This window comes from Pseudophryne corroboree, chromosome 7, assembly GCF_028390025.1.
Source record: "Pseudophryne corroboree isolate aPseCor3 chromosome 7, aPseCor3.hap2, whole genome shotgun sequence".
NCBI classification, from domain to species: domain Eukaryota; kingdom Metazoa; phylum Chordata; class Amphibia; order Anura; family Myobatrachidae; genus Pseudophryne; species Pseudophryne corroboree.
The window spans coordinates 104,508,171-104,520,304 of NC_086450.1; the positions used below are offsets into that span (position 1 = coordinate 104,508,171).

Genomic DNA, 12,134 nt, shown 5'->3' on the forward strand with positions numbered 1-12,134 from the left:
TAACGATTGATATAAGCCACCGCCGTGGCTTTGTCCGACTGTACTTGGATCGCGTGATCCCAGAGTAGAGGATAGGCTTAAAGGAGAGCATTGTAGATCGCCCAAAGTTCCAGAATGTTGATTGGTAGGAGGCTTTAATGAGTTGACCACCTGCCCTGGAACTGCGCCCCTTGGGCAACAGCTCCCCATCCTCTCAGACTTGCATCCGTCGTGAGGAGGGTCCAATCCTGCATCCCAAAACTCCCGCCCTCCAGGAGATTGGAGAACTGTAGCCACCACAGGAGGGAAATCCTGGCCCGAGGTGACAGCTGAATCATCCGGTGAATCTGGAGATGTGATCCGGACCACTTGCTCAGGCGTTCCAACTGAAACGTTCTGGCATGGAACCTCTCATACTGGATTGCCTCGTATGAGGCAACCATCGTCCCCAACAATCTTATGCAAAGATGGATGGACACTCGAGTAGGCCCATGCGGACCATCTCCTGAAGTGCTTTCGTCTTGTCCTCTGGCAGAAACACCTTTTGGGCCACAGTATCCAGCAACATCCACAGGAACAGGAGCCTCTGAGTTGGCTCCAGGTGGGACTTCTGCAACTTGAGGATCCACCCATGGTCCGAAAGATAGATGGTCGGACGATATGGAGCAACAAAAGCTCCCTGGATCGTGCCTTTATCAGATGATCGTCCAGATAAAAGACCACATTGACCCCCTGGCCCCCAGTTGAAACATCATCTCCTCCATCACCTTTGTGAATACCCTCAGGGCTGTGGACAGGCCGAAGGGTAGTGCCTGGAATTGGAAATTATTGTCCAAGAGGGCAAACCGCAGGTACGCCTGATGGGGCGGTCAAATTGGAATATGGAGATAGGTGTCCTTGATACCCATGGAGACCATAAATTCCTGTACTTCCAGACCCACAATCACTTGAATTTGAACACCCTCAAATAAGGGTTCAAGGCTTTCAGATTCAGAATGGGACGGACCGAACCGTCCGACCTCGGGACTTCAAACAGGTTTGAGTAAATAGGATTTTAATTACCTACAGGTAAATCCTTTTCTCGTAGTCCGTAGAGGATACTGGGGGATCCATTTAGTACCATGGGGTATAGACTGGTCCACTAGGAGCCATTGGCACTTTAAGAATGAGATAGTGTGGGCTGGCTCCTCCCTCTATGCCCCTCCTTCCAGACTCAGTCTAGGAAACTGTCCCCGAGGAGACGGACATACTTTGAGAGAAGGATATAAAAGGATAGTGGTGAGATTCCGAACCAGCACACACAAACAAGAGGAAAGCCATACTAACCAAACTTGGAACAGGAACGGCAATAGCTGAACAAAACAATACTTAACCAAGTAACAGTGCGGGTGCCTAGTATCCTCTAAGGACTACAAAAGGATTTACTGGTAGGTAATTAAAAATAAGATTTTACTTACCGGTAAATCTATTTCTCGTAGTCCGTAGTGGATGCTGGGGACTCCGTAAAGACCATGGGGAATAGACGGGCTCCGCAGGAGACAGGGCACTTTAAGAAAGAATTTGGATACTGGTGTGCTCTGGCTCCTCCCTCTATGTCCCTCCTCCAGACCTCAGTTAGAGAAACTGTGCCCGGAAGAGCTGACAGTACAAGGAAAGGATTTTGGAATCCAGGGCAAGACTCATACCAGTCACACCAATCACACCGTATAACTCGTGATAAACTTACCCAGTTAACAGTATGAACAACAACGGAGCATCAGATCAACCCTGATGCAACCAACATAACCCTTATTTAAGCAATAACTATATACAAGTATTGCAGAAGAAGTCCGCACGCCCAGCATCCACTACGGACTACGAGAAATAGATTTACCAGTAAGTAAAATCTTATTTTCTCTAACGTGCTAGTGGATGCTGGGGACTCCTTAACGACCATGGGGATTATACCAAAGCTCCCAAACGGGCGGGAGAGTGCGGATGACTCTGCAGCACTGAATGAGCAAACACAGGGTCCTCTTCAGCCAGGGTATCAAACTTGTAGAACTTTGCAAAGGTGTTTGAACCTGACCAAGTAGCCCCTCGGCAAAGCTGTAATGCCGAGACCCCTCGGGCAGCCGCCCAAGAAGAGCCCACCTTCCTTGTGGAATGGGCCTTAACTGATCTAGGCAGCGGCAACCCACCCGCAGAATGAGCCTGCTGAATCGTGTTACAGATCCAGCGAGCAATAGTTTGCTTTAAAGCAGGTGCCCCAAGCTTGTTGGAAGCATACAGGATAAACAAAGATTCTGTTTTTCTGACCCTAGCCGTTCTGGCTACATAAACCTTCAAAGCCCTGACCACATCTAGTAACTCGGAATCCTCCAAGTCACGAGTAGCCACAGGCACCACAATAGGTTGGTTCATATGAAAGGATGACACCACTTTTGGCAGAAATTGTGGACGGGTCCGCAATTCTGCCCTGTCCATATGGAAAACCAGATAGGGGCTTTTATGTGACAAAGCCGCTAATTCTGACACACGCCTAGCTGAAGCCAAGGCTAATAGCATGACCACCTTCCACGTGAGAAAATTTAACTCCACGGTTTTGAGTGTCTCAAACCAGTGTGACTTCAGGAAACTCAACACCACGTTAAGATCGCAAGGTGCCACTGGAGGCACAAAAGGGGGCTGAATATGCAGCACTCCCTTTACAAACGTCTGGACTTCAGGAATAGAAGCCAGTTCTTTTTTAAAGAAAATGGATAGAGCCGAAATCTGGACCTTAATGGAACCCAATTTCAGGCCCATAGTCACTCCCGACTGTAGGAAGTGAAGGAAACGGCCCAGCTGGAATTCCTCCGTAGGGGCATTCCTGGCCTCACACCAATCAAAATATTTTCGCCATATACGGTGATAATGTTTAGCCGTCACGTCCTTCCTAGCCTTTATCAGCGTAGGAATAACCTCATCCGGAATGCCTTTTTCTGCTAGGGTCGGCGTTCAACCGCCATGCCGTCAAACGCAGCCGCGGTAAGTCTTGGAATAGACAGGGCCCCTGTTGCAACAAGTCCTGTCTTAAAGGTAGAGGCCATGGGTCCTCTGTGAGCATTTCTTGCAGATCCGGATACCAAGTCCTTCTTGGCCAATCCGGAACAATGAGTATTGTTCTCACTCTTCTTTTTCTTATGATTCTCAGCACCTTTGGTATAAGAGGAAGAAATACATAAATCGACTGGAACACCCACGGTGTCACTAGTGCGTCTACAGCTGTCGCCTGAGGGTCTCTTGACCTGGCGCAATATCTCTGTAGCTTTTTGTTGAGGCGGGATGCCATCATGCCCACCTGTGGCAGTTCCCACCGCCTTGCAATCTGCGTGAAGACTTCTTGATGAAGTCCCCAATCTCCCGGGTGGAGGTCGTGCCTGCTGAGGAAGTCTGCTTCCCAGTTGTCCACTCCCGGAATGAACACTGCTGACAGTGCTCTTACGTGATTCTCCGCCCAGCGAAGAATTCTGGTGGCTTCTACCATCGCCACCCTGCTCCTTGTGCTGCCTTGGCGGTTTACATGAGCCACTGCGGTGATATTGTCTGACTGAATCAGAACCGGTTGGTCGCGAAGCAGGGACTCCGCTTGACGTAGGGCGTTGTATATGGCCCTTAGTTCCAGGATGTTGATGTGAAGGCAAGTCTCCTGACTTGACCACAGCCCTTGGAAATTTCTTCCCTATGTGACTGCCCCCCCCACCCTCGGAGGCTTGCATCCGTGGTCACCAGTACCCAGTCCTGAATGCCGAATCTGCGACCTTCGAGAAGGTGAGCACTCTGCAGCCACCACAGGAGAGACACCCTGGCCCTGGGGGATAGGGTGATTAACCGATGCATCTGAAGATGTGATCCAGACCACTTGTCCAGTAAGTCCCATTGGAAGGTCCTCGCATGGAACCTGCCGAAGGGAATGGCCTCGTATGATGCCATCATCCTTCCCAGGACTCGAGTGCAGTGATGCACTGACACCTGTTTTGGTTTTAATAGATTCCTGACCAGTGTCACGAGCTCCTGAGCTCTCTCTATCGGGAGATAAACCCTTTTCTGGTCTGTGTCTAGGATCATGCCTAGGAGAGGCAGATGAGCTGTAGGAACCAACTGCGACTTTGGAATAATAAGATTTTACTTACCGATAAATCTATTTCTCGGAGTCCGTAGTGGATGCTGGGGTTCCTGAAAGGACCATGGGGAATAGCGGCTCCGCAGGAGACAGGGCACAAAAAGTAAAGCTTTTCCAGATCAGGTGGTGTGCACTGGCTCCTCCCCCTATGACCCTCCTCCAGACTCCAGTTAGGTACTGTGCCCGGACGAGGGTACACAATAAGGGAGGATTTTGAATCCCGGGTAAGACTCATACCAGCCACACCAATCACACCGTACAACTTGTGATCTAAACCCAGTTAACAGTATGATAACAGCGGAGCCTCTGAAAGATGGCTTCCTTCAACAATAACCCGAATTTGTTAACAATAACTATGTACAATTATTGCAGATAATCCGCACTTGGGATGGGCGCCCAGCATCCACTACAGACTCCGAGAAATAGATTTATCGGTAAGTAAAATCTTATTTTCTCTATCGTCCTAGTGGATGCTGGGGTTCCTGAAAGGACCATGGGGATTATACCAAAGCTCCCAAACGGGCGGGAGAGTGCGGATGACTCTGCAGCACCGAATGAGAGAACTCCAGGTCCTCCTTAGCCAGAGTATCAAATTTGTAAAATTTTACAAACGTGTTCTCCCCTGACCACGTAGCTGCTCGGCAAAGTTGTAATGCCGAGACCCCTCGGGCAGCCGCCCAAGATGAGCCCACCTTCCTTGTGGAGTGGGCCTTTACAGATTTAGGCTGTGGCAGGCCTGCCACAGAATGTGCAAGTTGGATTGTGCTACAGATCCAACGAGCAATCGTCTGCTTAGACGCAGGAGCACCCATCTTGTTGGGTGCATACAATATAAACAACGAGTCAGATTTTCTGACTCCAGCTGTCCTTGCAATATATATTTTTAATGCTCTGACAACGTCCAGTAACTTGGAGTCCTCCAAGTCACTTGTAGCCGCAGGCACTACAATAGGCTGGTTCAGATGAAATGCTGACACCACCTTAGGGAGAAAATGCGGACGAGTCCGCAGTTCTGCCCTGTCCGAATGGAAAATCAGATATGGGCTTTTGTAAGATAAAGCTGCCAGTTCTGACACTCTCCTGGCCGAAGCCAGGGCTAGAAGCATGGTCACTTTCCATGTGAGATATTTCAAATCCACCTTTTTTAGTGGTTCAAACCAATGAGATTTTAGAAAGTCCAAAACCACATTGAGATCCCACGGTGCCACTGGAGGCACCACAGGAGGCTGTATATGCAGCACTCCCTTAACAAAGGTCTGGACTTCAGGGACTGAAGCCAATTCTTTTTGAAAGAAAATCGACAGGGCCGAAATTTGAACCTTAATAGATCCCAATTTGAGACCCATAGACAATCCTGATTGCAGGAAATGTAGGAATCGACCCAGTTGAAATTCCTCCGTCGGAGCACTCCGATCTTCGCACCACGCAACATATTTTCGCCAAATTCGGTGATAATGTTGCACGGTTACTTCCTTCCTTGCTTTAATCAAAGTAGGAATGACTTCTTCCGGCATGCCTTTTTCCTTTAGGATCCGGCGTTCAACCGCCATGCCGTCAAACGCAGCCGCGGTAAGTCTTGAAACAGACAGGGACCCTGCTGAAGCAAGTCCCTCCTTAGAGGTAGAGGCCACGGATCTTCCGTGATCATCTCTTGAAGTTCCGGATACCAAGTCCTTCTTGGCCAATCCGGAACCACTAGTATCGTTCTTACGCCTCTTTGCCGTATAATTCTCAATACTTTTGGTATGAGAGGCAGAGGAGGAAACACATACACCGACTGGTACACCCAAGGCGTTACCAGCGCGTCCACAGCTATTGCCTGCGGATCTCTTGACCTGGCGCAATACCTGTCCAGTTTTTTGTTGAGGCGAGACGCCATCATGTCCACCATTGGTCTTTCCCAACGGGTTACCAGCATGTGGAAGACTTCTGGATGAAGTCCCCACTCTCCCGGGTGAAGATCGTGTCTGCTGAGGAAGTCTGCTTCCCAGTTGTCCACTCCCGGGATGAACACTGCTGACAGTGCTATCACATGATTCTCTGCCCAGCGAAGAATCCTTGCAGCTTCTGCCATTGCACTCCTGCTTCTTGTGCCGCCCTGTCTGTTCACATGGGCGACTGCCGTGATGTTGTCCGACTGGATCAACACCGGTTTTCCCTGAAGCAGAGGTTTTGCCTGGCTTAGAGCATTGTAGATTGCTCTTAGTTCCAGAATGTTTATGTGAAGAGACGTTTCCAGGCTCGTCCATACTCCCTGGAAGTTTCTTCCTTGTGTGACTGCTCCCCAGCCTCTCAGGCTGGCGTCCGTGGTCACCAGGATCCAATCCTGTATGCCGAATCTGCGGCCCTCCAATAGATGAGCACTCTGCAACCACCACAGAAGAGACACCCTTGTCCTTGGAGACAGGGTTATCCGCAGGTGCATCTGAAGATGCGACCCTGACCATTTGTCCAACAGATCCCTTTGGAAAATTCTTGCGTGGAATCTGCCGAATGGAATTGCTTCGTAAGAAGCCACCATTTTTCCCAGGACTCTTGTGCATTGATGTACAGACACCTTTCCTGGTTTTAGGAGGTTCCTGACAAGCTCGGATAACTCCTTGGCTTTTTCCTCCGGGAGAAAAACCTTTTTCTGAACCGTGTCCAGAATCATCCCTAGGAACAGCAGACGAGTTGTCGGCATTAACTGGGATTTTGGAATATTCAGAATCCACCCGTGCTGTTTTAGCACTTCTTGAGACAGTGCTAATCCCATCTCTAGCTGTTCTCTGGACCTTGCTCTTATTAGGAGATCGTCCAAGTATGGGATAATTAATATGCCTTTTCTTCGAAGAAGAATCATCATCTCGGCCATTACCTTTGTAAAGACCCGAGGTGCCGTGGACAATCCGAACGGCAGCGTCTGAAACTGATAGTGACAGTTTTGTACAACGAACCTGAGGTACCCCTGGTGTGAGGGGTAAATTGGAACGTGGAGATACGCATCCTTGATGTCCAAGGATACCATAAAATCCCCCTCTTCCAGGTTCGCTATCACTGCTCTGAGTGACTCCATTTTGAACTTTAACTTCTTTATGTACAGGTTCAAGGACTTCAGATTTAGAATAGGCCTTACCGAGCCATCCGGCTTCGGTACCACAAAAAGAGTGGAATAATACCCCTTCCCTTGTTGTAGAAGAGGTACCTTGACTATCACCTGCTGAGAGTACAGCTTGTGAATGGCTTCCAAAACCGTCTCCCTTTCGGAGGGGGACGTTGGTAAAGCAGACTTCAGGAAACGGCGAGGTGGATCTGTCTCTAATTCCAACCTGTACCCCTGAGATATTATCTGCAGGATCCAGGGATCTACTTGCGAGTGAGCCCACTGCGCGCTGTAATTTTTGAGACGACCGCCCACCGTCCCCGAGTCCGCTTGAGAAGCCCCAGCGTCATGCTGAGGCTTTTGTAGAAGCCGGGGAGGGCTTCTGTTCCTGGGAAGGAGCTGCCTGTTGCTGTCTCTTCCCTCGACCTCTGCCTCGTGGCAGATATGAATAGCCCTTTGCTCTCTTATTTTTAAAGGAACGAAAGGGCTGCGGTTGAAAAGTCGGTGCCTTTTTCTGTTGGGGAGTGACTTGAGGTAGAAAGGTGGATTTCCCGGCTGTAGCCGTGGCCACCAAATCTGATAGACCGACTCCAAATAACTCCTCCCCTTTATACGGCAAAACTTCCATATGCCGTTTTGAATCCGCATCGCCTGTCCACTGTCGCGTCCATAAAGCTCTTCTGGCCGAAATGGACATAGCACTTACCCGTGATGCCAGTGTGCAGATATCCCTCTGTGCATCACGCATATAAAGAAATGCATCCTTTATTTGTTCTAACGACAGTAAAATATTGTCCCTGTCCAGGGTATCAATATTTTCAATCAGGGACTCTGACCAAACTACCCCAGCACTGCACATCCAGGCAGTCGCTATAGCTGGTCGTAGTATAACACCTGCATGTGTGTATATACTTTTTTGGATATTTTCCATCCTCCTATCTGATGGATCTTTAAGTGCGGCCGTCTCAGGAGAGGGTAACGCCACTTGTTTAGATAAGCGTTTTAGCGCCTTGTCCACCCTAGGAGATGTTTCCCAGCGCTCCCTAACCTCTGGCGGGAAAGGGTATAATGCCAATAATTTCTTTGAAATTTTCAGCTTTTTATCAGGAGCAACCCACGCTTCATTACACACGTCATTTAATTCTTCTGATTCAGGAAAAACTATAGGTAGTTTTTTCACACCCCACATAATACCCTGTTTAGTGGTACCTGTAGTATCAGCTAAATGTAACGCCTCCTTCATTGCCAAAATCATATAACGTGTGGCCCTACTGGAAAATACGGTTGATTCGTCACCGTCACCACTGGAGTCAGTGCCTGTGTCTGGGTCTGTGTCGACCGACTGAGGCAAAGGGCGTTTTACAGCCCCTGACGGTGTTTGAGTCGCCTGGACAGGCACTAATTGATTGTCCGGCCGTCTCATGTCGTCAAACGACTGCTTTAGCGTGTTGACACTATCCCGTAGTTCCATAAATAAAGGCATCCATTCTGGTGTCGACTCCCTAGGGGGTGACATCCTCATATTTGGCAATTGCTCCGCCTCCACACCAATATCGTCCTCATACATGTCGACACACAGCAGACACACAGGGAATGCTCCTAACGAAGACAGGACCCACTAGCCCTTTGGGGAGACAGAGGGAGAGTTTGCCAGCACACACCAAAAGCGCTATATATAACAGGGATAGCCTTATAATAAGTGCTCCCTTATAGCTGCTTTATATATATAAAAATATCGCCATAAATTTGCCCCCCCTCTCTGTTTTACCCTGTTTCTGTAGTGCAGTGCAGGGGAGAGACCTGGGAGCCGTCCTGACCAGCGGAGCTGTGAGAGGAAATGGCGCCGTGTGCTGAGGAGATAGGCCCCGCCCCTTTTTTGGCGGGCTCGTCTCCCGCTATTTAGTGAATCCAGGCAGGGGTTAAATATCTCCATATAGCCTCTGGGGGCTATATGTGAGGTATTTTTAGCCTTTATATAGGTTACATTTGCCTCCCAGGGCGCCCCCCCCCCCAGCGCCCTGCACCCTCAGTGACTGCGTGTGAAGTGTGCTGAGAGGAAAATGGCGCACAGCTGCAGTGCTGTGCGCTACCTTTAGAAGACTGCAGGAGTCTTCAGCCGCCGATTTTGGACCTCTTCTGACTTCAGCATCTGCAAGGGGGCCGGCGGCGCGGCTCCGGTGACCATCCAGGCTGTACCTGTGATCGTCCCTCTGGAGCTGATGTCCAGTAGCCAAGAAGCCAATCCATCCTGCACGCAGGTGAGTTCACTTCTTCTCCCCTCAGTCCCTCGTTGCAGTGATCCTGTTGCCAGCAGGACTCACTGTAAAATAAAAAACCTAAGCTAAACTTTTTCTAAGCAGCTCTTTAGGAGAGCCACCTAGATTGCACCCTTCTCGGCCGGGCACAAAAATCTAACTGGAGTCTGGAGGAGGGTCATAGGGGGAGGAGCCAGTGCACACCACCTGATCTGGAAAAGCTTTACTTTTTGTGCCCTGTCTCCTGCGGAGCCGCTATTCCCCATGGTCCTTTCAGGAACCCCAGCATCCACTAGGACGATAGAGAAATATAGAATCCAGCCGTGTTGCCGTTACACTTCCAGAGAAAGTGATACGCTGTTCAGCCACTGCTCTCTTGATCTCGCTTTTATGAGGAGATCGTCCAAGTACGTGATAATAGTGACACCTTGCTTCCGCAGGAGCACCATCATTTCCGCCATTACCTTGGTGAACTCTCGGGGCCGTGGAGAGACCAAACGGCAACGTCTGAAATTGGTAATGACAATCCCGTACCGCAATTCTGAGGTACGCCTGATGAGGTGGATAAATGGGGACATGAAGGTATGCATCCTTTATGTCCCGAGTCACCATAAAATCTCCCCCTTTCAGGCTTGCAATGACCGCTCTTAGCGATTCCATCTTGAACTTGAACCTTTTCAGGTATATGTTCAGGAATTTTAAATTCAATATGGGTCTGACCGAACCGTCCGGTTTCGGGACTACCACATGGTCGAATAATAACCCCCTCCTTGTTGAAGGAGGGGAACCTTGACCACCACCTGTTGAAGATACAATTTGTGAATTGCAGTTAACACTGTTTCCCTCTCGTGGGGGGAAGCCGGCAGGGCCGTCGGTGAGGGGGCATCTTCTCAAAGTCCAGCTTGTATCCCTGAGACACAATATCTATTGCCCAGGGATCTAACAGGGAGTGAACCCACTTGTGGCTGAACGTACGAAGGCGTGCCCCCACCGGGCCTAGCTCCGCCTGTGGAGCCCCAGCGACATGCGGTGGATTTTTGTAGAGGCCGGGGAGGACTTCTGTTCCTGGGAACTAGCTGTATTGTGCAGCTTCTTTCCTCTGCCCCCGCCTCTGGCAAGAAAGGACGCACCTCGAACTTTCTTGTTTCTTTGTTCGAAAGGCTGCATTTGATAATGTCGTGCTTTCCTAGGCTGTGCAGGAATATAAGGCAAAATATCAGAATTACCAGCTATAGCTGTGGAGACCAGGTCCGAGAACTCTTCTCCACACAATCCTCAGCCTTCCATATGCCTCTTAAGTCGGCATCATCTGTCCATTGCATATTCTACAGGACACGTCAAGCAGAAATCGACATAGCTTTGACTCTAGGACCCAGTATACTCATGTCTCTTTGGGCATGTTTCATATCTATATATATCTCTTAAGACAGCATCTTTAATATATATATATATATATATATATATATATATATATATATATATATATATACATATATCTACATACTAGGGTCTCAATCTCTGCTGATAAGGTACCTGTCCATGCTGCCACAGCGCTATAAACCCATGCCGACACAATCGCCGGTCTGAGTAGTGTACCAGAATGTGCACACTATCTGCAGGATCTCTGAGAATAGCTGTTACGTCTGGGCTACCTTTTGGGCAAACGTGACACCCTAGGGGAAGATTCCCATCCTATCCTGGCCCTAGTAGGGAAAGGATACTGCCTGAGAATTCTTTGTGGGAAACTGCAGTCTCTTGTCTGGAGATTCCCGCTCTTTTTCATCATGAGAGGAGGGAAATTTATCTCAGCTTTCTTCCCCTTAAACATGTGTACCCTTGTGTCAGGGACAGATGAGTCATCAGTGATATGCAAATCATCTTTTATTACAATAATCATATATTAAATACTTTTCTGCCATTTTGGCTGTAACTTTGCATTATCGTAGTCGACACTGGAGTCAACTTCCGTGTCGATATCAGTGTTTATTATTTTGGATAGTGAGCATTGAGAGACTCTGAAGGTCTCTGCGACATAGGGACAGACATGGGTAGATTTCCTGTCTGTTCTCTAATCTTTTGTGCAATAAATTCACCTTAGCACTTAATTACACATATCCAAACAGGTGTCGGCGTTGTCGACGGACACAGCCTCACACACACATATTTGCTCTATCTCCTCCTTAGGGGAGCCTTTTACCTCAGACATGTCGACACACACATATCGACACACCACACACTCAGGGAATGCTCATCTGAAGACACTTCCCCCATAAGGCCCTTTGGACAGACAGAGAGAGAGTATGCCAGCACACACCCCAGCGCTATTAACCCAGGAATAACACAGTAACTTAATGTTAACCCAGTCTCCAAATAAGCTTAAAACCTCACACAAGTGCTTAGTTAAGCAGTTTTGTGCCAGTGTACACACGGTGGATCCTAGCGGGTCCAACCAGGGAGGGTCCCGTATGCCGCGCCCGTGGTCAGCCACACTTTGAACCGGGGACCCCCCTAGCAGGGTCCCCGGTGTGTACTCGCCACCGATGTCACCTTCAGGCAACATCAGGGGTGTGCGGCGTGCTGCGACTGACCGCCAAGGCGCATTGCCCCTCAGGACGGTGGTCCTGCAGTGGGGAAGCAGCTCTGCACCTCGCAAGGCCTGTGACCACCGCCCCCT

At 49.2% G+C, this 12,134-nt stretch overlaps 1 protein-coding gene across 1 annotated transcript in view; it reads right to left on the reverse strand.

Annotated features, from left to right (window-relative positions):
- Window positions 1–12,134, reverse strand: part of PPIG (peptidylprolyl isomerase G) — a 179,067-nt gene that overhangs the window by 122,816 nt on the left and 44,117 nt on the right. The gene's annotated exons all lie outside the window — the stretch shown is intronic.